The sequence below is a fragment of the Alexandromys fortis genome, unplaced genomic scaffold (genome assembly GCF_014885135.2).
Source record: "Alexandromys fortis isolate MF-2015 unplaced genomic scaffold, M_Fortis_MF-2015_v1.1 scaffold_5, whole genome shotgun sequence".
Classification (NCBI taxonomy): Eukaryota; Metazoa; Chordata; class Mammalia; order Rodentia; family Cricetidae; genus Alexandromys; species Alexandromys fortis.
This window is the reverse complement of record NW_026067924.1, coordinates 17,329,228-17,353,584: the sequence shown is the minus strand read 5'-3', so window position 1 is coordinate 17,353,584 and position 24,357 is coordinate 17,329,228. Positions and strand designations below refer to the sequence as shown.

Genomic DNA, 24,357 nt, shown 5'->3' with positions numbered 1-24,357 from the left:
AAAGTAGGCCCAGAGTTGTCAATTAATGAATTTATTGAACTAAAATGGTCTACGATAAAAAGCCAGTTTGGTTCTTTATGCAGAACCATGGAACCAAAGAGGACATTCAGGATTATAGTTAAAAGGCTCCAAAGCCACAGAGAAACCCTGTCTCGAAAAACCAAAAAAGAAAAAAAAAAATTGGTTGTGTTCAAAGATCAGAGCTACAGGGCCTGGTAGGCTAGCCACTTCCCTGAAAAAAAAAAATCTATTAGGTAATGGTTCTTAGGTTCCAATATCTCCTTAAACCCATGGGCAAGCAGGACCCATGACTGGGTCCTGTTACTGGTACTTGTGAAGGCAGAAAAGTAGGACCCAGCCATGACAAGCTCAATAGAGGCCTGAGTCTCAGTAGTTTACCCTAAGGTGATACCTGGTTTCAGGAAGACCAAACTGAGACCACCCAGGCATCCCCCAGAAACAGACCATCCAAATTCCTAACAGTCCAACCATTGTAGATAGGATCACCTGCCAGCACACACCCATCGCTTTTCACCAGGACACCCCTAGACAAATGCCAGCCAATCAGGGGTCCTGAACCTTAGAAATCCCTCACCCCCACCTTTGCTATTATAAAAACCCAACCCTAACTGAGCTTGAGGGCTCTCTGGTCACTCCAATATGTTGGACTCACAGAGAGTCAGAGTTTGAAAACTTGTGTAAGAATAATTTTACATACAGGACTCAGTCTCCTGTTGGTTTTGGGGAGGGACTTCATGATCTGGGCATAACACAAAGTCCATTAGAATCTCTTGGTGGGCTCACAAAAGCACCCATCTACTGGCTCCTCATTTCCCTTTGGTCTGCAAGACAGTTCTCCAGAGTGAAGAACTAAGCATCTGTTTTTAGGCACTTTGACAGCTGTTAAAGTGTCCAGAACCAGAGTGATGTCCCTTCTGAATGGCTCCTAGATAGGGAGAGATACTTTTAGCCATCATTTAATTTTTGAAATCAAACAATTGGGTCTGTCTATCTTGGCTGCAAGTAGGCACAGAAATGAACTAAGGTCTTATACCTGGGCAGCATTTTTCTTATCAAGAAGAACATCATTAATGAAAAATAGCTGTCTGGATAAGTCTCCGGCTTTAAGTCTAATGTCCAGGGAGTGTGATCCCTTGGACTGTTAAGGAAACATACCAATCATTTTAATCTTTGGTTATACTTTCCTGTTCCGTGTTTAAGACCACGCAAGGTCGCCAAATTATTCACTTTTTTGGGCGTACTATCAAGGCCACGTGAAGGCCACTTGTTATTCAGAGGAAACATTGGCTCCTTCTAGCCCTTCTTTTGCCCATTGTTCCATCTGTGTGAGGAGAGGTCAAAGGCCTCACTTGACCATGGCTTTGCATTGAAGTTTTTCCTCTGTGTAGACCTTGCTCTTTGTAGACTGGGCACTGGTTACAGCTCACTGGGTGGGGTCCCTATGACCTCCCTGAACAAGATAACAGGTGCATCCCTACAATTTCCCCAGACCTAGTTGACTCCAAGTAATATTGTTGTTCCCTTTGTAATTTCTCTGACTTAACAGTATAGTCTTCCAAGAACAATTATTGAATACCTGGAAGGTCACCTACACCAGTCCGGTACTTTTAATTGCTGTGTAACATTTTGATAAATCTTGGGCAAGAAATGAGCACTTTTAAATAGATTTTAATTGAACATACATTTTTGTTCTGTAAGCAATCCTTGTAATTACTACACAGATCAGACCAACAACTCTTTTTTATGTCACTTAATAGTTTTTTCCCTTATTTTATTAACTTTTATTCTTCGTGGTTTTCACATCATGTGTCTGATCCCACCATCTCCCCATCCCATCTGCACTTCGCCCTTGCAACCTACCACTACAAAACAAAATTTAAAAAAAAAAAACAAACCAAACCAAGCCAAACAAACAAACAAAGTAGAACAAGAAAGAAGAAAGAAAAATATTTCGTTGTGGAAGCTGTGGTGTGGCCTGCTGAACTGCACGCACATTCAGTCCTTTCGTCTTCATTTGCGAGTGCTCATTGCCCTGAGTTCTGGTTCGAGGCCTCTATCTTCTGTCACACCATTGACAACAGGCTCTCATACCAGCTGCCACTGACTTCTGCCGTTGTCCTGTGTCATGGAGATCCTGCAGTTTGAGATAGTGGGTTCATCCCCTTCTCATCTTATAACAGTCCATAGATGAGATGTTGGGGTGTGGGTCAACCCTCAGCTTCGGTCCTAGGCCCGAGTGTCAGCTGGACTGGTCAGCCTGCCAGCTTTCCCCCATTCTCTCCCAGCGCAGCCTGTTCTGCTCTAAGGCCCTCTGTAGACCAATGACTCTTTAAGTAGGCATTTCATATACAGAAACTCTCATCTCTTGCTTTCCTTAGATATAGTTTCCGTAGACCTGCATATCTTGCTTGCTTTCTAGTTTTCTTTTCCATTATAATAAATCATCTAGCATTTATTTATTTATTTATTTATTTATTTATTTATTTATCTATCTGCTTATTTATTTATTTATAGACAGGGTCTTACCATAGTCCTGGTAAGTATGAAACTCACTCTGTAAATCAAGCTGGCCTCTAACGCACAGAGATCTGCCTGCCTCTGCCTGGCAGCTGCTGGAATAAAAGGTGTGCTCTACCATGCCTGGCCTCATGCAGTCATCTTCTTCATGTGGAAATCCTTTACAAAGAAAATTCCATTTTTACATTCTTCACGCAGCAACAGTGTCTCTAGAAACTGATAATCTGTTCTATGGGTCTTAGTTGCGATGTGCCTTCCTGCGTTTTCCCTGGTCACTGCAAATTCCCACAATCTTTCCAGTCAAGCCATCTCAACTCATTAGCTCCCACTGGCAGACGGCTAGTACTGGCGGTGCATGGCTGGGAAAACTCCAAGTCTCCTCTTATAACCAGTAAATACATCAGGCAACACAGTTGTCAGTGTTAAAACAAAAATCCCCCCCCCCCCGGAGGTCTGGTATGATTTCTGTAGTTCATTATAAAAATGTGTTGAGTTGCCGGGCGGTGGTGGCGCACGCCTTTAATCCCAGCGCTCGGGAGGCAGAGGCAGGCGGATCTCTGGGAGTTCGAGGCCTGCCTGGTCTACAAGAGCTAGTTCTGGGACAGGCACCAAAGCTACGGAGAAACCCTGTCTCGAAAAAACAAAAACAAACAAACAAACAAAAATGTGTTGAGTTTATCACCTGGCTTGAGAGCCTCTGTTGGACGGGTCTCTGCGTCTATTACTGCCATGATTCCATCCAAGAAGGTAAAAACCTAAAAGGAGAAGAGGATTGGGGCATGCGACTGAATGCCTGTGGTGTAGGAAATTCTTCCATTAAGGGCTCCACCATTCTGTTTCATACGACACAGTTTCATGAAACAAGATGGTAGTGAAATCTCTGTCTTCACCATCTTGATAATGTAACTAGCCAAGATGGGTGACCAAGTGACCAGCCAACATGGTATCAAGCCATATTCTTTTCTTTTGCTTATTGTGAGCCATGATGAAATGAGCCCAACCTCCATCAGGAACAAGTCCCTATGGCATCCACACACCTCACAGATTGGTTATGGGCAATTACCTTTTTGTTTTTTTTTTTTTCTCCAAATAAACATCCAGGTTAGATTAACATGGATATAAGAGATATAACCCTTCGGTATATAGGCCCTAAATAATAAAGAACAGAAGAAACAATCTGCTGGTCTCAACCCAGTGAACAGGAGTTCATATGTCTTTTCATAAATTGCAACTGGGACCCCCAAACTGTGTCACCTGAATCTTACTTGATCGTTCCTTGGTTCCTCTTAGCTGGAAAGGAATCCTATATAGTGGAAGGAATTGGGAGGTGTGCTCAATCCCCTTAAGTGTTGCTGTTCCCTGGAAGCACACGGACACAGTGGGAAGAACATGACCTTGATACCATTTTGTCCCACTCAAGCATGGCATGAATTGAGTGCACATTGTGACCCTCTGCATTGACTAAATCCCTTAGAAACCAACTTGTTAAACAATACTTAATCCTGATTTAAAACTTTAGTAGCATTGCCTGGCACTTTGATTCAGTTAGAAAAGCAATTGTCTCAGGACCTAATGGTCCATAGCAGGGTTGGACTTTACCATACTAAGAGGCTATTTCCCTCTTTCCCACCAAACCTGATCTAAAGTCTCCCAAGTTCTCTGAGGAACCCACAGCAAGAAGAAACCATGCTGAGAAGGAAAGAAAGGGAAATCCACGCGTAGGGAGAGAGGATATGGAGTTAAGTTTAAATCTCAAAGGGCTCTTTCTCATTGTCCAGTCACTCCTTAATCAGTCCAGAGAGTACTAAATCTTGTTGGGGCGGCGGGGGGGGGGGGGGGGGGGGGGGGGGGGGGNGGGGGGGGCGGGGAGGGAGGGAAGAGGGGACAGTTGGATCAGTCAGAGGAGTTGGTTGCCCTCTGTCTTGGGGGATCCATTCTTTTCTTTCTTTCTTTTTGGAGATAGGTTTTGGCAGGTTACTTCCCATTCAGGTCCTTAGGGTCTCAGCTCCTACCTTAGGGAGGAGGATTCTTTTCTCTAAGTCACTTGTTCACTTTAAATCACTACCGGAATGTTCTCATCACCAAAGACTTAGTCATTCTTCACAGTATTTCTTACCTTGGGCTGTGCAGACAGTTGCCTGGTCATCAAGGTACTTGTCATGTCCTGGGAATCATTACAGATCTAAGAGTATCATTGTTCTTATTCTAACGCAGTGGTGACTGTTTCATCCCACGGCTCAATCTCACAGTCTGGTGCAATTGCATAATTCATAATCTACAGGGAGGAGGGTATCTTATAGCCAACTGGAAGTCTTTATTCCAGCTGGCTGGGACTATACCCAGGTATTTAGAGACCTATGTGTAGCCTAGAGTGTCCGAAACACAGGGTTTTGAAGGCCGACACCCCATGCTGGCATTTTCTTGGCAACTTAAGGAGGTTGGGGTGACTTTATGTTAGCAAGCAGTTTGGTAGAGCTAAGATAACCAGTTAACTGGAGAGGGAGGTTTGAACAAGCAGGAGGTTTGACAGAAGCTAAGTTAGGTAGGACATCCTGAGCACGGTTCCGAAAATAGAGTTGGGTAATTTTCCATGGACTTCTCTATCAAAGAGTTTAAATTCTAGTTAAACCTAAAATGGCCCCAGCAAGAATACAAGATGGAGGTCTTGCATTTGCACTGTCTTACCCTGTCACAGATGGGGACGGGCTTCTAGAGATGTGCATAACCAAGCAGTAAGTCTCAATCAGGCTTTTATCTGACTGATATCGATCTCAGATCTGCTTCCCCAAGGTGCGCTGGGAGAGACTTCGCTACTGCCTGGCAACCTACATCCTTTGAAAGGATCGCTCTTCTTGGAGGGGTTCTGGAATACAGTGAAGTCTCCTCACTTTCTTCCACGTTCCTACTTGATGCTTGGACATTTTAGTTTCTTACCACCGGAAACTTGCTAGAACTGCAAGATTTTATGGCCCACCCAGATCAACTGACGCAGAGACTCTGGTCCCAAACCTTCCCAGTGACCCCAAGTGTTCCTACTTTCGGCGAGAGATTCCACGCTTTAGAAAGCCGGTCTTCTGATTCTTGGAGAAAGCGCGGGAACAATGGAGACCTGGGGCTTGATGAAATCTGTCGTTCCTGTCTTGAGCTCTAAGGACCCACTCTCCATTCTTCCTCCTGCATTGTGTGGTCGCTCTTAACCGTCAGCAGGAATGCTTGGCCACATAGGAGACACGCCTCTGGATTAATTGAGGGAGGAAGATACACTCTCAACATCTTCCTAAAGAGCAGCACAAGATATAGAGGTCCAAGGAAAAAGCAGCGAGCACCTGCCTCCTCAGATTCCCCTTGAGGGAGTGGCACTATCGCTTCCGCTGGTGTCCACTGGTGCCATCCGACTTCAACTTCCAACATGGACTCAAAACCAGCGACACTTGGGAACTCCCAGCTTTCGTGGTCTGAACAACTACTGGTCTTTTCAGCATGCAGCTAGCTACTGTTGGACTACCCAGTATGGGGCTTTTCGCCTGATCCAGTATATTCTCTTTTATAATATAGGTATCTTATTATTTCTGTTCCGCCAGAAACTCCTGGCCCCAGTTTTTACTGCTGTACCAAGGCTGAGGGAGGGGTGGAGAGTGTTTGCGCTTGCACCAAAGGACCCTGACGCTGCGGAGCATGAAGGGTTGTGCAGACTTCCATTCTGCGTCTTTTTCTTGATGGAGACTTCACGGGGGTGGGGGGGCGAAGCAGTGTCCGCGCCGTGAGTAGGGTCGGGTGGTGGACCCCGTGCACTGGCGCCTGCTGCTTCCCAGGGTCTACACGAGCCCGCACCCGGCTGCCGGCCAGTCCGCAGCCGAGTACGCTTTCCTCCCAGCCTGCTTTGTTCTCTTCACCTTCTGTCACCACACTGCCGGGTCTGCCCCCTTTCACCGCAGAAATCACCATTCAAACCCCTCTCAGGAGCAGCCTGGCAGAATACCTGCGATCTGCCCTAGGTCATAGAAGGTTCCCTGGTCGAGATCCAAACTTTGCAGGTCACCTTATCTTTTCTTCTTCTAGCTTGTCTTCCACACAGCATCCGAGACGCGGTGCTCAGTGTGCATTATAAATTAATTGCAGGACACCTGCCGGCAGGAATGGCAATATCCAGTCATAAGAATATTTCGAGAATGTCTGTCCGCGAGGGGGTGTAGCTCAGTGGTAGAGCGCGTGCTTAGCATGCACGAGGCCCCGGGTTCAATCCCCGGCACCTCCACTTTTCAAGGTGTGAACAGAGTACCTTTTTTTCGAGTCTGGTTGTGTCCTCTGTCAATTCCAATCCACAGGAACAGAAGCCAAGACCCAGGGAGTCAAAAAAGCCTGTTCACTGGTTCTCGCATTTTATGTCGAGGCGCTTTAATCCAAAACACAGCATGGCAAAAATGCCTGGATACAGAGAGCAGAGAGGACAGTCTGGGAGCAGGCAGGGACTAGGAAATACGAGAGAGGGAAGAGAGCAAGAAGAAAGCAATCCGCAGTGGGAAATCAGAAACTTTCTCCTTTCCCCCACTCCTCCCACGGCAACTTCCCCTTCGTTGATCCTCCATTTGGTTCCTATCTTCCATTTTTATATCTGGTGTGCATTCAAGTAATTTAAAAAGTATAATGCTGGTTTCCATCGAGATAAAAGTGCTTGGTTGGGCTAAGTAAGTTTAATCAAGCCCGAGGCAACGAAGGAAATCGCAAAGCCCACACGGCACTCGCTTCCTGCTTTCATCTCGTATTTTGAAGGGCCTCACATACGCAAGTGTGAGTACTTCACTACACACTTGCAAACTTCATGCACAACATGGGCCACCTTTCAGGATGAGGGACGTCAACACTGAACGGCGGCCCTCAGGTCGGAGTATCCGGGGACTCTTTGCACTAACCCTGCAAAGACAGCCCAGGTAGTTCTAGGAGCTTAAACAAAGATGTACAGTCCAGGCCCGGGGTTGTGATGTTAATGTATAAACCCTGCTTTTTTTTTTTTTTTTTTTTTTTTTTTTTTTTTTTAAGACAGGGTTTTGCTGACTTCAAAACACACAGACCCACTGTTTTGGGCATGTTCCTCAGAACATGCAGCATTCCCTCCAAATGGAAACATTTGCTCCAGGCAGAAAGAGGAGCCTAGGAGATTTAGGGCAAAACTGGAACTTGAAAGATTCTTGAGGGCCCTTACCTAGCAGTTAAAAAAAAAAAAAAGTAAACTGCTGAGGGCTGAGACCTACCAGCTTGATAGCTGCTCAACCTGTCCAAGCACCTTCCGCCTTTTCAGAGGACCCACGCTGGCTCAAACTGCCTGTAACTCCACAGCTTCGGGGAGATCAGCCCCCACTCGTGCACACACACGCACATATGTGTGTAATTAAAAAATAGTCTTTTAAGAAAAATAATTTTATATTTATTTTAAAATGCTTGTTTCTTCTTTCTCTTTCTTCTCTTTCCTCCTTCTTTTAGACCAGGCCTCCTGCAGCTCAGATTGGTTTCACCCTGAGCACGTGGCTGAGGATAACCTAGAACTCTGGATCCTAGCCTCCACCTTCCAAGCGGTAGGATCAGAGTAATTTGACGTCACACTGGGCTTGAAAATGTTAACTTTTATTTGTTTTAGGTTCTGACTACAAGGACTTTTCTAGCCTGAATTTTGGTAGGTAGGCCAGGCTGGTTCCAAAGTCAAAGAGATCCACCGCCTCTGTCTCCTGGGATTAAAGACAAGGACCACCGCACCCAGCTAATGTAGATTTTGATTGTTTTGGTTTTCGAGACTTGGTTTCTCTGTAGCTTTCGAGCCTGTCCTAGAACTCGCTCTGCAGACCAGAATAGCCTCGAACTCATAGATATTTGCCTGTCTCTGCCTCCGGAGTGCTGTGATTACTGATTTTGTTAACACAGCTATAACCACCCTATCTGGCAGGAATTGATATATTCTAAAGAGACATTTGTGCTCTCTCTTTGGCTATCAAACTATTGAAAGAATGGCCCCTAAGGAATTTCCTGCTAGGAGAAGAAGTGGTTGAAGCCTTGGGAGTATTCAGAGGAGGAACTTGCCTCCTAGAGAAATATTCTACATCTAATCACAGTAGTGACTGACCTTGCAAGAGAGAGCTGGAGCTAAGGTAACAGTGTACGAGACCACACCTTGGCCAGATTGCTTACTTATGCATATTTTTGTTTAAATCCTACCCCCCTCTCAGGACCCCAACATGCACTTGGGGCGGGTCACTATTTCCCCTTTTCCCATTTCCCAATGTGGATAAATGTCTATTTTCTCCCGGTACTATTAATTTGGATCCTTTAAAGGGCGTATCGAGGACAGGTGTTAACCTGGTTAGCTGGGGTGCAGTTATATTTCCTAGGTCCGGTCACAGAGCTACTGCACTATCATGTTCCAAAGGGGCAGTAAATAGCTCCATGGGGTGTATAAGAGCTACCAGTTGGACATCGTAGGCAATTACTGTAATAACAATTATATTTGACAACAGTGTTCATCTTTTAAAGGGGATTTCAATACAACTAAAATGAGATTAATTTTGTTTCTGAACATCAAGACATATGCTCAGTATCTATTTTAGGGTTATTCTTGCTGTGATAAAACACCATGAACAGAAGCAAGCTGAGGAGGAAAAGGGTTCATTTGGCTTACATACACTTCCACATTATAATCCATCACTTAAGGAAGTCAGGACAGGAATTCAAACAGGGCAGGAACCTGGAGACAGGAGCTGATACAGAGGACATGGAGGGGTGTTGCTTACTGACTTGCTCCTTAAGGCTAGCTCCGCTGACTTTCTTACAGAACCCAGGACTACCAGCCTAGGGATGGCACCACCCACAATGGGCCGGGCCTTCCCCCCATCAATCACTAATTAAGAAAACGCCCTACAGTCTTGCGTACAGCCCAGTTCTATGGAAGCGTTTTTTCTCAAACAAGGATTCCTTCTCTCAGATGACTCTATCTGGTATCAGGTTGAAATGAAACCAGAACACTAGCCACGAGCACAATCAGATTTTCAAATACTTAAAGTACTACATGGAATCCATTGATAGCTGTTTAAATAGTCCTTGAGGTAGAAAAGGAGTTTAGGGGTTTCAAATGGTTTTCCTTCCATTTCTTTATTTAGTGTGTGAGAACTGGGGGAGGCAGCCCCATGGAAATCCCAATACAACCTGTAAGAAGAGTTCTCTTTCCAACAGCTGGAGCCTGTGGCTGAAAGCTCCTGAGAGGCTGTACCTGGAGACACTGACTGATTGGTGAGAAGTTCAGGCAGTACTGTGGGGACACCGGAATGCTGCAGGTCCCAGGGCTAACTACCTTATCTTACTCTAGCTTTGGCTCCCAGGAACAGCCATTCCTTGCCTTCCTTGCTGTAGTGACTAGCATCCTGTGACAAAAACAAAAACAAAAATGAAATAACAACAACAACAACAAAATTGGAATCAGCTAAGAGACCTGTTAGCTTCCACCAACCCAAAAGCTAAGATAGTCATACAGCATGATAGGCTTATATAAAAATTTCCCCCATCTTTTGGTAACTGCCTCTCTGATATATCTACCAATGTATTTAAAACTTGCCTTGATTTTTGACTCTTTTTTGTTCTGTAAATGATAAAATTGTGAAACCACTTCTACATTGGAACATAGAATTTAGGGTAATCTATGTCTCTGTTCCCAAGCCATGATCACTCAAAATGGCTCCAGAATAAACTCTTATTTCCCTTAAAGTGAGAGCTGTGGGTTTTGTGTTGACAGTCCCGAAGATTTTCCTCCAATCTTCAGCTTGGCAGCAGGCACCTTTAACTACAGCAGTAGTTCACAACTTTCCTAGTACCCATGACCCATTAACACAGTTCCTCATGTTGTGGTGATCAACAACCATAAAACCAATTTCCATGATAAAATGAACCCATTTTTTATCAGGGCACAAGTACCTGTGGGATCCAGTAATCTCACAGATTGAGGACAGTCACCTGGTTTCCTTTAAAAAGAAAGCCCAGGCTGGCCTTGAACTCACATCAGCCCTCTGTCTCAGCCTCCCAACCTCTAGAATTACAGACCTGGGCCACCACAATTGGTTTTAACTACTAAATTGTAATTTAGTACATTATTCTTGCCATGAAAGAGAACGGTGCTATCTTTGATAGCTTCTGAGAATAGCAAATGCAAGCAATGGGAGATGAACAGCTAGGGACAGGATGCTGCTCTGAGTACTAGGGCAGTGGAGTGAGAATCGTGTATGTTAAAAGCATTCCCACCGATGCTGGAAGTCACTTCTAGGAGTGAGTGCTCAAAAGGGCTAGGTGGGGTTTAAACTCAAATTTCCCTTTTAGTTATTTAGTGAGAAACCCCAAATGACCACAAAATTCATATAGTTTTGTGAATTTCTTGGTGTGTTGTGTGTGTGTGTGTGTGTGTGTGTGTGTGTGTGTGTGTAAAACAGTGTTGCACAACACTGGAGAATCCTGTTGTCCTACCTCAAGCAAATTACTCCTCTGACCCATTTCCATGTTTCAGTATAGACCCCAGTCTGGGTCTCTGCAGTAGCTCATGTCTGGAGAAAGCTTCTGGAGACTCTGGTCTCCACACTACCTAAGGCTCAGATCTGCTCAGTTGTCATAGTTTCTCCCATCTGCACAGCATTCCAGGCATGTGGTTCCTTTGACCTATAATCCCTGTAGGGGATATTCTCAGACCAGCACACTAAAAAGATGTTGAGGGCTTAGGGTACATTTTGGTGTAGGTCACTGGGCTCAATCCCCAATTGAAAATAAAAGCAAATAAAAGACTGTTGAATGAAAAACAATATTCCTTTGTATCTTTGAAATGATCAGGTGTCTTTGACCTTTGTTTTAGGAATGGTATGCATTACATTGATCAATTGTTTTTATTTTGTTAATTTTTTTTTTTTTTTTTTTTTTTTTGAGACAGGGTTTCTCTGTAGCTTTGGCGGCTGTCCTGAAGCTAGCTCTTGTAGACCAGCCTGGCCTCGAACTCACAAAGATCTGCTTGCCTCTGCCTCCCAAGTGCTGGGATTAAATGCGTGCACCACCACAGCCCGGCCTTGTTAAATTTTCTTTAACCACTCCCACCCCACTCCCAGGAAGAAGAGGCAAGTTGGAAATTTCCTCATTCATTGCAAAGACCAATCTATGATAGAGGAGAAGTAGGGAGTGGCCAGCAGGAGCGGCTGCAGAGGGAAAGAACTGCTGTGATTCCCCCGCCTACCCCCACCCCCCACAACTGCTTTTGAGGTAGTTAGCACGGTGCTAGTCTTGGTAGGAAATTGTTAGCTAATTCCTATCATTTTCGGACATACTGTCCTGTGCACTGATGCTAACCTCACTCTTCCATGGGAGAAGGTTGGTCCAGGGCTTTTAAATTCCACTGTCTTGCTGGTCTGTGCCTTTTAATTGGATTATTTAATTCACTTATAGTTAATGTTATTGGAATAGCTGAGTTTGTGCCATCATTTTTCCTTTCGGTTTTCTGCATCTCTCATATCTATTTTCCTTTTCAACTCCTTTTTTAGTAGTAAGTGAATACTTTCTAATGGCCGTAGCATTTAAATTTAATTAATGTATTCACTGTGTTTAAGCTTTTTGCGGGGTGGTTTCTCCATTTACAGTACACAAGTTCACTTATTGGGATCACCTTGTTTTATAATAATTTAACTCTAGTCTTATATAGGAAAGTAAGGTCTACAAAGCTCCAGTCTTTCTATTTTTGTGATATTAATGTGATACACATTGCATTGACCAGTGGTAACTTAAAATTTACATTGCTACAATTAATTGCCTTAGTACCTGTCTTTTTCTTAGCCTACTATTGCTTTGCTCCAATGACATCCATTGTACTGTCTTTGGCAAATGTATCGCACACATTTATCACTCCTGTATTATATTCTCAATCATAAAGCTGCACTATAAATCATTTAAGAAGAGAAATGAGAAGAAACATGCATTACTATACTTTATTACTTTTATTAAGTTTTATATTAGCACACAAATTAATGAGGTTCATTATGGCATTTTCATATAATTCACCCCTTCCCCATGGCCCCAGTCCCCTCTGGCTCGTCCCCTCCCACCCCACCCACCCACGTTTCCACTCTCATGTCACCTCTGATTATTTATGTCTATGTCTTTTGTTCACATTGATTTTTTATCTGGAGGTACAACTTTCTATCTGAAAAACCACCTTTAATCTCTTAATTCTCCCAGCTCTCTCATTTTTCTTTCCGTTTTGGAAACAGTCTCACCATGTAGTTCTGGCTTGTCTTGCAGCTCGTGGTAATCCTCCTGTCTTCGCCTTCCAAGTGCTGGGATTACAGAGGAGGTCCTTCGTTCCCAGTTGTGCAACCATTTAAAAGTAAGGAAGCGGGAAGAGGGGAATAAAGACGGACGGAAATTATTCATCCGGCTCTTCCCGGGCTGGGAGAGGTGGCTGCACGCACTCAGGACCAAGAGCTGCGAACGGCGGCATTGGTACAGATTCATAGGCACGTTCCTCTGTGCTAGGCAGACGCCCGGCTTCGGCTTGGCATTTCAAGGGTGAAAATAGTGTGTCCTCAGGCTTCTATCCCTGATGTTTCCAAAACCTAAGAAAAATCACATTTCTGTCTTGAATGTATTCCCGAGAGCTCAACCGTGTCAGGGGGTGTAGCTCAGTGGTAGAGCGCGTGCTTAGCATGCACGAGGCCCCGGGTTCAATCCCCGGCACCTCCAGTGTTTTCAGCTCCTGTGGTTTACCAAGTTTCTTTTCTCCCCACAATTTCACCATTTTCCTTGCTCAAACAGTAAGCCAAACGATTTCACAGAATAATGATTCCAGAAAGCAGCAAACCGACTCTACAGCCGTTGAGCTGGGTACCATTCCAAGGCCTTATTATCAGAACTGGAAGATGGAAAATTTGAAGATGCAGCCAGGAGTAGCGAGCAAGCTGTTTTCCTACTCCGAAATTGCAAGGTTCTAAGGTGACTTGCATTTCCGGGGGGGGGGGGGGGGGATCAAAGATTTAACTGGAGAACGGCACAGTTTCTCCAACGCTTTTCTGCTGAGAGAGTTGTTTTCACCGACGAACACCAGCATCGCTCTGTCCGCGACTGAAGTTCATTCCACGGAAGACAGAGGTTCCCAGTTTGTTCTAAAATGATCCAGGGGATCGATTCAACTGAGACAATGGCGCCCTCTGTGGGAAGGGTGGCGTCCAGACCCTTGGGGAGAAATCGCAATCGGGTCTTGCAGTCTACAAAAAAATAAAATCGCATTTTAAATTGTAGTCCATGACGATCGCTCACACATTAAAGTCTAAGAGGCATCCGTTCTAATGCTCTCAAAAGATTAAAAGGATAGACAATATGTATTTCTATTCCTGAATAACCTTTCTCCTCCTGTCTTTAACTTTGTTTTCCCATTTTGAGGTATTAAGATGTCTATAATTACTGAATCACTCACTGTACCATAGTTGAATATGTGAAATTCATTTTCTTTTTAATACAAAAAACTTTTGAAAAGGTTGCAGTAAAGATTGTGCTAACGTGTAAGGTGATCCGGGACATTTGTTTTTTTGTACTCTGCTTGTAAATAGGATAAAACCTGTGCTTGTTGCTTGCGTTCTCTCTAGCTAATATTCAGGAATGTTTATATTAACGCTGTTTTAAACTGTGAAAGATTCTGTTTTGATTTAAAATCTTTTGCAGCCGTAATGGAAATGTGCGCTGAAGGATACTTCCAGAATTGGGAAAGTTCCTGCTTTTCAGCGCTATCAAACCATCGTCCTGTGACGTCAGCAGGGAGTTTTCAAAGCAGAGAAGTTCCGAAAGACAGTCATTCTCAGAACAGCGAGTCTTACCGTTGGAATGCGTTGTCTGAAGGGAGGCTCAGCTGCGGCTGAGAAACCAATAGCTGGTTTTCTGTCCCCAGCGTTGATTTGTATTCCTCTCTCTTTCTCGTTTCCAAAGTTGAGCTTCCCGTCACCATTGTGCCAGGAGAAAATCGCCAACAAGTCCAGGCAGGGGGATCCATCAGTCTGCGCCGTGAAAGCAGTATGATCAAAGCGGGGACATTGCGGCTATCGTCATCGCTTCTCTGTATCCTGTTAGGGCTCTGAGAACATGGGATGGATTTCATGGGGGACACTTACCTCTGACATTTAAGGAAGAAGAGAAGAGGAGACAAAGGCCCAGGACTGGGGTGGAGCATGGCTCAGTGGTAGAGTTTGCCTGGAGACAGTGGTGTTCAGGGTTCCATTTCAGAGCTGTAAAGAAGAAAAAAAAAAGTCAAAAATTTAGCCTGAGGGCTGGAGAGATGGCTCCGTGGTTAAGAGCATTGCCTGTTCTTCCAAAGGTCCTGAGTTCAATTCCCGGCAACCACATGGTGGCTCACAACCATCTGCAATGAGGTCTGGTGCCCTCTTCTGGCCTGCAGACATACACACAGACAGAATATTGTATGCATAATAAATAAATAGATAAATAAATAAATATTAAAAAAATTTAACCTGAGAAAGCCATAGGAAATATAAGACAGAAATCCCAAATATATTATTGTGTATTTTTCTTGGTTTGTTTTTGAGACAGGGTCTTACTTTGTAGCCTTGGCTGTCCTGGAACTCACTCTGTAGACCAGGCTAACCCCAAATTCACAGAGATCCACCTGTCTCTGCCACCTGAGGCTGTGACTAAAGACATGTGCCCCTACACCCTGCTAAACTTTCGTCTTAATAAGACATACTTACCCCATCCTGCTGTTTTATTTTGAGATTGTCCTTCAACGAGCCCATCTTTTTGTTTTGCTTTCTCTGGGAGAAATAAAAGATTGAGAAGCTTTTGTTGTTTTAGTTAATTTGTTTTATTGTATTCTGAACCGCACATATTCTAGGCAAGCACCTAAGCTACAGTCTAGCTCAAGACTTAGAATGTCTGAAGGTAAAGTGTCCTGAGCCCCTGGCCACCCTGTGCAAGGTGAAAGCCGTGTGGGCGTAATGTCATTAAGCCACCCTTGAGCTCAGAACGTGGTGCTTTATCCTCTTTCAGTTTTACAGTTATGTATTTCTTTTTTTGCCCTATAAAGACACTGTCTTTCACATTCAAACAAAGTGGGAGATTCTGGGCAACGTAACCTAACAACCCTGTAAGACAACACACCAATTTAAAAAAAAAAAAAAGGAAAAAAAAAGGCAACACTCCAAAGAAAATAGACCTTCATGTGTGTAGGTGTTTCCTCTGAATTGAAATACTGCTTTTTAGAAGTATGGGGATTGATTTGTAAGACTGTAGAAGTAAACGACTTACAAGTCTCAGAAAGTTGAAAGGTACAGGACTCTTGGGGTGAAGAGACCCTGACTGGCCAAGCTGCCTGGAGGCAGTGTTGTGAGTCCCGGTTCCTGCTGGGGTGGGGTCTTCAGTGATCTTGCCCCTGCTAGCACCTCCTCACCCATAGACTTGTAAGCAACTTTATGGGACCTCTAAGCTAGACTTGGGTGGAATCGTTTCTTTGGTCTGTGGATAGAGCCCTATCTGGAGTGAACAGATGTCTGTTCTTGTCTCCTCAGAAATGTCATGGAGAATTCCACCTTATTGATCTGTCAGTTTTAAAAACCAGCGCCAGCAATTACAATCTTCTCCCTGCCCCAGATGCACCAGAAGTTTCCTGAGTAGAGGAAGAGTGTGTGATTAGTTTTGACCCTCTGTTGAACCCAGTCCTCCCCAAGCTAACTGTACTCAGCTGCTGAACTCCGCACCGAACCTGGGCTCTGACTTCTGCAATCAATGGTCAGTTTCTTAGAAGAAGCTGGATTTGGACCTTAGTTTACTGTTTCCCTCGTAGGTGAGTATTTCCATAATGCTATGAACAGTCTGAATATTGACACCGAAAATTAATAATTCTCACAGTGTTGGTGAACCTTGGAGAAAACAGAAAAGCAAATCAAAATTTTATTGTGAGGAGTATCTGGAAACATAGTTGAGTTGTGGGCTTTCTTCACACACAATTTAGAGATAATTTTCTTTTAGTTTCTACTTTCTAATAACACACACACACAACTTGCAGTTTTACAGTGACACTTCTCCAGCCTTCCTCTTCAGTGAAACCTGCAATTTCTGTTTCCTCTTATCTGTTGTACCAGACTCATGGTGGTGGCCGAAATGATTAAACCAATACAGTGTTTCCAAGCTCAAAGGAGGCTCCGGGTGATTTTCACAGCACAGACATATGAAGGAAAAAAGACACCCGATGGACGTCTCTCTCAGAAAATGGACTCCTGGTATTTTATGTTTGAAATTCTAAGGCAGAGTGGATAATCACTGTAAATTACAAGGGTTCTCGGAGGAAGTTCACTTTTTAAAAATATTTTTTATAGATATAAGAAAATGAGCTCTTGCTTTCTCAGTGCCAAAGGACAATTTCAGTTTTCTTCCACCTTTTTTTCTGCTCCTCTAGATAACTTTCACCCACAGGTATTTATGTATTTATTTAGCTAGTTATTTAGTTTTCTTCTTGGTTTCCATTACCTGCTCACAGAAGAAGTCAACACATGATGCAAACCATTCTTTAGGATGCTACAGCATTTAGACTTTGTGCTGGTTATTTATTTATTTATTTATTTATTTATTTATTTATTTATTTTAAGTTGACAGAAAAGTAACTTAGGAAGCAGAAACCCTCAGTTAGGAAATCAGCTCCATCAGTTTGTCTTGATTAATGATTGATGGGCTGGGCCACCCCTGGGAAAATGGTCCTGAGTTATATAAGAAAGTAATCTTAGAGGCCACGGGGAGCAAGGCAGTAACTGATTCCTACGTGGTCTCTGTTTCTGCTTGAGTTCCTGTCCTTGCTTCTTGTTATGATGGAGTCTAACTTCTAAGATGTAATAAACCCACTTTTCCCTAAGTTTCTTTTAGTCATGGTTTTATTGTAGCAGTGAGGACAGACCTCATGAGCCACAAAACCATGGCAGAGGAGAAGGTGCACACACACACACACACACACACACACACACACACACCAGACACACACCCCACAGCCAGAGTGTAGGAAACTGGCTGTCAACCTGACCACATCGGGAATCAACTAAACCCCAAGCATCTGTCACTTCTGTGAGGGCTTTCTTGATGGGATCATTTGAGATAGGAAGGCACTCTAAATCTGAGCCGCTCTTGGTGACAGCCCATAGAAAAGGACATGGAGGAAGGAAGCTTTTGCTTTTTGTCTACTGTCTTCATCCTTACTGGCAGGTTTATCTGTTTTGTAGTTGAGACATTCCTTCGCTGGTATTAGAACCTACGTCTAGACTGCACTGCGGACTGAAGGCCAGCAGCTCTCCAGGAGTGCTCTGAGACTCCAGCTCAGATTGTGACTGCTGAGCCGTAGCGTCTCATGGACTGAACAACTCACGGGTTCTTGGACTTCCCATCAGGAAACAGCTATTGTTGGACTACCCAGTGCACAGCCTGTAAGCCACTCTAATCTTTAATATGTGTTCACTCATTCCATCAGTTCTGTGTCTATAATATCAACTGTATTATAGAAAAAATAGCCAGAAATTTGGTGGTGAGCTTTTCACCAGCTGACCACAGATCAAGAACAATATTCTTTTTCTGCTCCTCTCCGTCCTCCTCCCTTTCCTCTTCCCCTCCCCTTCCTCCTTCTCTAAAGTTGGTGTAGCTATGCTTAAGAACACATACTATAGGAAGTTTCAAAACACAAAGGGAGCTTATTTTAATCCTAAAACACATCCCAGAATGCAAAGGTGGTAGCTGATAGAAAGGTTTCTGAATTATTCCCTGCCTGTGAGTGGTGTGGTTCAGAGGCAGAGCGCAAGCTTAACTCACTCAAGGATCTGGATACAACTATAATCTGTTATTATTTTCCCTTCATTTGACTCCCATTTTCCTGTGACCTCCAGCTTCCTGCTTTTGCTGGCAAAACGCCCTGCCAAGTGCTAGCCCTGCCAAGTGATGCTGAGGCAGCAGCGGGGAAGCGATTGTGTTCCTTCACCGAAGCCGCTGCTTTCAGCTCTGCTATCCACTCATCCTTTCCAAATGCTTCCAGACATTTTAACAGAGCAGAGAACAAGTCCTTCATTTGCCAAGGGTCAGTTCTTGTTACCTGCAAACTGGAACAAACACACTCACCATTCACTGCAAACAGGACAAAAGGTCACAGCTGCCTAGGAGAGAGACTGCTGCCCCGTGTCCCTCCTGAGGAGGTCTATGTCTGCGGTCCCACACACGTGGAGCTCTAGAGCTCGGCTTTGGAGAGCTCCCTTCTCTGCTCTTCATGAAAGACAACTGGGAGTGAGATCACACTCGGCTACAGGAGGCTCTTCTTTTTCTCTTTCTTTCTTTCTTTCTTTCTTTCTTTCTTTCTTTCTTTCTTTCTTTCTTTCTTTCTTTCTTTTTTCTTTCTTCCCTCCCTTCCTCCCTCCCCCTTTCTTTCTTCCTTCCTTCCTTCCTTCCTTCCTTTCTTTCTTTCTTTCTTTCTTTCTTTCTTTCTTTCTTTCTTTCTTTCTTTCTTTCTTTCTGAGACAGGATTTCACTAAAAACTTTAGGCCATCTTCTGCCTTGCTCTCCCAAGTGTTGTGTTTACAGGCTTGGACCACCGTGACAGGTTTACAATGCACTTTTCCGAACCTTCCTTTACCCACTCTCCAGGAAATACCCACCTAACTCCTGACCATTACCAAAGCAAAGCTCTTTGTAGTTCCGGATCTTATAACCACAGTGCGGAGTGTAAAGTCACAACATGACACTCTACAAGAATTTGAAGTAATGCTTTTTTCAGAGCCATTTCTACTGTCAAAGAGAAAAATATGAAACTAAACACCCACAAAGCAGAAATGTAGTCATCCCCCCCAACCCAGGGCAGGGAACAAGCAACCCTAGAGGGCTTCCAGAATAAAGGCAATAGAAGGTAAATGCACTTGACTTCCATGAGGACCCAACTGTGTGACCTCGGGGCCTATACCAGGATGGAGGAGGGAGACACTGCCTCCCCTGGCCTGCCTCAACCTCCCTGAAGCTCCTCTGAGTCCCTCTGGGCCAGGAGCAGGGTATGGGAGTGGAAGGTGGGTTTTGCTAACAAGAGTTCTGTGGGGCGAAACTCAGTATCAGTAGATTCCTGAGTTAGGAGTCCAGCAAACCTGTAAGTTTTTATCTTTTTCACTTGAAGTAAACTCAATACAATCCTATGATTCCGACTTTTCCACCAGGCATTAGGAAATCCCCCAGCTTCTTCAGGAGCTGCCCAAACCAGAGGTTCCTGAATCACATAAGAAAATGTTCCCAAGAGCTCAGCCATTTTCTTTCCCCAACTAGCAAGAAACATGAACTCTGACTAAATTTTAAGGAGGAGTTTCATGACATTTTCTGGTGAAGCTGTGTGTCTGGTGGTAGTTCACGCACTCATGCAAACAACCATTCCCATGTCAGTCCCAGGGCTCTGCCTCACCCTGTGTGACTGGCAGCGCAACTGCAACTAGGGCAGTGAAGAGGGAAAATCAAGCAACAGCAAGGGGACCTGCTACCTATGGGTGTCTTCAGTCGGAAGCAGGAAGCACCTCAGGGTACCATGCACAGGTTCTCTGTTTCTTTCTACTGCATCCCTGCAAGGTAGAATAGGAGTCTGGAAAGGAGGCCAAAGGTCAGAGCATTTGCTGAGCCATGAGAGACCTTGAGTTCCATCCCCAAAAACTGCAAAAAGGAACCTACCCACTCTCTTCAAAAGTGAGCTTATTCTTAGACACAGATAACGGCAGAACCCACATTCAGGGTGTGAATGGAGGGTGGTCCTGATGTAAAGATAAGACAGTAAAAGTCCACTGGTCCTGCAAATGAAAGTCTCAACATTCTATGAGAATATTAAGAAAGGAGACTCCGCATAGTTGAAATAGCTCAGTTCGGAGAGGATAATGATCTAAAAGTCTCTGGTTAAATCCCAGGGTTTGGTAGTCTCTTAATTGACAGCTATGATACTTTTAATATTTGTATCTCACATCCTAAAGTATATACTATATAACTATATATGCATATATATAAATATATAAAAACTATAGATTTTACTGTTTTGAAAATTCAGTCCAAGTAACGTGTGTTCATCTCATACCTTTGGTTGCCCATCCCACTAAGAACATCTGTAAAGTCTTAGTTGACATAGTATGAGCTTTATTTAAAGTATTACTTAAAGCTTTATTTAAACCTAGGATATTGTTAGCTTTTAGGATTAAGAAGTCCAGTGTGCTATATGCTGTTGCATTTAGAATTTATTTCTACTTTGATGTTGTGTATGTGTGTAGAAGAGGTGTTTTTACCAGAAAAATTGTGAACAAAAAAAACTATAAAAAATAATTATACAGTGTCAGCATGTATGGTGAGCTTGGCATTTATGAAGAAGGTTTTTCAATAAGAACACTCTGGGTTTGCACTTTGAGTAAAGTCCAGTGTGTGGAAAGAATTACTAGCCTGTAGAAGCTACCAGAGTAAGGGAATTTGTTTAACTCACTGAACTTTAAACAGTCCTAAGAATATCTTGAATTTTCTTGTTGATATTTCTTGAGTATGTGCTTTTTTCTAGAATTTTCATATCATACTTCTGTGTTGGTATTCATAAAAGATAAAAGAATCATGGTACAATCTGCATGTAGTTAAATACATTTAACTTTTTAATTCATGAAGAAAACAAACACAAAGTATTCCTTCTTACTGTGAATTCCTAAGAATTCAGATGGTAGTTCTCTCCAGGAGCCACACAATACAACAAAGTGTCTCTGCAGACCTTTCTAGCAGTGATCTCACAGCATCATAACTCGAAGATAACACTCCAAGGTAATTCTCCTGCCTTTGTACACACAGAGGCAAGCAAGCACACATCATCAATTTTGTGTGCATCACTTTGCTAATTTTAAAATAAAGAAACCCTGCAATTCATTGTGTCCTGCTTTTATTATAAAAATTGCACAATGAGTTGGGAGCCTAGTGCCACCAAGACAATGCTCACTTGCCAGTTTTTAAAGGGGCAGATATTATGAACACCAGCAAAGGCCCACGTAAGGACGAAAAGGAAGTTACTAACCTCTAGGAACCTGGAGTCACCAATACATTTTCTTGTTGTTACTTTTCTCCTGTAGTTCAAACACAGCTTTGATCTGAACAAGCACTGGTGCTCAGAAATGCCAGAGCAGCAAAGGTGTTTGTTTGATTTGTTCTCATTTAAGTTTATAAGTTTTGATTAGTTCTGTGGACAGTGACAGTAATTGATTCTTCAAAAATTCCAGGCTAGAGTGGGTAATAGCTTGAGTACTGGGGTGTTACATCTTCACAAGGGTACCCCAAAACTGCTATACCTTCCCAAGTAGTCCTAACCCGAAGAGGTATCACAATCTCCTTTTCTGTTCTTTCCTCAGTTGGGATGTCCTTTTGGTTTTACTCAACAAGTAAACTCAAAGTTCCAGCGTTCCGTTGTTTCTCCCTTCGGTCCTATCTTCAGTTGCCCTCCGTGTTCAACGCCTACCTATATCCCTGAGGCTGTGTGTCCTAGCTTGTCTCTCTGCTGCTGTGCTAAAACACCGTGACCAAAAGCAACCTGGGGACAAAGGGTTTATAGTTAGTCTGCCAGGTAACAGTCCATCATCTCGGGAAACCAGGGCAGGATCCTGCTCAAGTCAGGAAGCGGGCAGTCACGCATTGAAGTGAAGCAGAGACCATGGAGGAAGCTGCTTACTGGCTTTTCCTCGCTCGATCCTTACGCAGTTTAAGCTCCCCTTCCCAGATGTGACACTGTTCACAGAGGCCTGGACACGGTTATATCAATGAACAATTAAGAAAATGCCCGCAGGCATGCCCAAAGGCCAATCTGTTGGAAGCAATTACTCAACTGAGATTCCCTTTTCTTAGTTGACCAAAAACTACAATACTGTTTGCCTAGAGACTGGCGAACTTCTCTTTAGTACTATCACCTAGGTGTCCTATATTAGATTAATTAATCCAGAAGCTTATAATAAAAAAATACAATAAAGTCTCTTTCAAAGTGTTTTTTGACGGTGTCTTTCTTCCAGCAGCCCTGGCCACTTGTATTTGCACTGAGCAAATAACAGAAATCAAGTTGCTCGAGTGGGAAAAAAGCGACGTTCCCACCACTTTGTGTCTTGTCTTGGGTGAAGGAATTCTGGACGACATGAAGAGAATCCAGCACTTGATTCCTTGCCAAGCGCAGTAGGAGATGCTGACGACTCAAAGTTCGCTCCTCATGTAGTAACAGGTTCGTGATCTTTCCCCGGGTTTAGGGTCTTGCGTTCCAAGTATGCCAGTACATGGAGCAGGTTGGAAAACAGAATTCATTTTTAGTGAAGTACTAAAGACGGTCCTTCAGGAGCAGGGGGTGTAGCTCAGTGGTAGAGCGCATGCTTTGCATGCATGAGGCCCCGGGTTCGATCCCCGGTACCTCCACTCCAACTTTTGTTCTTAGATAATAACTTTGCAAGAGACATAGAATCTGGGATCACGGCCCTTAACGTTCTTCTGAGTGTGGCATTACTTCAACAAGGGAGCTGAAGACATCAAATTCAGTTGACAGTTCCCTTGTAGTTGTGACTGTTGAGAACACTAAACAGCCCCAAAGCTGTTGCAGACTCTTCTCTCCTCGCCTTTCTTTCTGTTCCACTTCCTCCCCTTCTTCCTTCTCCCCCTGCCTGCAGAGTGAATCAGTCATTGATTTCATTTAGAAAACTATGCTCCCCAAACAGCAAGATTTCCTTCCATTTTTCCTAAAAGTTTTAAATTTATACCCACAATCCATTTAGGTTTAATTCTCATATAAGGTGTTAGAGTTCTTGCATTCATCCATTTCCTCGGATGCCTAACTTGCCAGCACCATTTCTTAAAAGCCTATTTCCCTCAACAGAATTTCTTCTGCTACTCTGTATAAAAATAGTTGGGGATTTCTGTGTGATTTCATTTTTCTTCTCTGTTCTGTCCTATGTGTCTGTGTCTCCACAATTACCACACAGTTTTAGTAATTGCAGTTACTAAAACGTAGAAACAGAAACTAGCTAGATTGGTCCTGTGTTGTACAGCTTAGGAGGATTTCAGCTGTTCTAATTCCATACACATTTACTAGAATTATCATGACTTCTACACACATTAAAAAAAAAAAGTTGTAGTGAGGCTGGGAGGACGGCTTAGTGATTAAAAAAATGGGGGGGGGGGCTCTTTCAGAGAACCCGGGTTCAATGCTCAGCATCTACACAGAAACTTACAACCTTGTAAATTCCAGTTCCAGGAGGTCCAATGCACTCTTCTGGCATCTTTGGGCACCAGGAACAGACAGACATTCAGGCAATACACCCATATTCATTCTCTCTCTCTCTCTCTCTCTCTCTCTCTCTCTCTCTCTCTCTCTCTCTCTCTCTCACACACACACACACACACACACACTGTCGCAATTATAGAATCCCATGCCTTGAGCATTCTCATCAAGCACCCTATCGTTGACACACATACCTGACTCTTGCTGGACTTTGATAAGAATTTTATTAACCCTGTTTCTGAAGGTCTTTGTGCGCCGCGTCATGCAAACAAACAGCGGACACGGTGCTTCTGTTTCCTTAGACTTCTTTTTACAGTGCTGTCTACAGTGCTTGCTTTTCAGAGTATTGTCCTGTCTGCTGTCACATACAAATATCTCCCTTTTGTGGAGATTCTATCTGAGGCTTCTGCCCCTGCCCCCACCCCATCTGCCTTGCACGTCTTAGTCAAGTGCGGTCAAACACGTACTGTTGGACCTTAGCCCCAGTCCTGGCAAGACGT

General features: G+C 43.7%; 3 non-coding genes across 3 annotated transcripts; all 3 read left to right on the top strand.

Moving 5' to 3' along the window:
• The first annotated feature begins 6,721 nt into the window (after positions 1 to 6,721).
• Positions 6,722 to 6,793, top strand: Trnaa-agc (transfer RNA alanine (anticodon AGC)). The gene has a single exon. It is a non-coding gene; the product is annotated as a tRNA-Ala (tRNA).
• Positions 6,794 to 13,209: 6,416 nt separating this feature from the next.
• Trnaa-agc (transfer RNA alanine (anticodon AGC)) lies at positions 13,210 to 13,281 on the top strand. The gene has a single exon. It is a non-coding gene; the product is annotated as a tRNA-Ala (tRNA).
• A 9,645-nt stretch (positions 13,282 to 22,926) lies between these two features.
• Trnaa-ugc (transfer RNA alanine (anticodon UGC)) lies at positions 22,927 to 22,998 on the top strand. The gene has a single exon. It is a non-coding gene; the product is annotated as a tRNA-Ala (tRNA).
• The last annotated feature ends 1,359 nt before the right edge of the window (positions 22,999 to 24,357 follow it).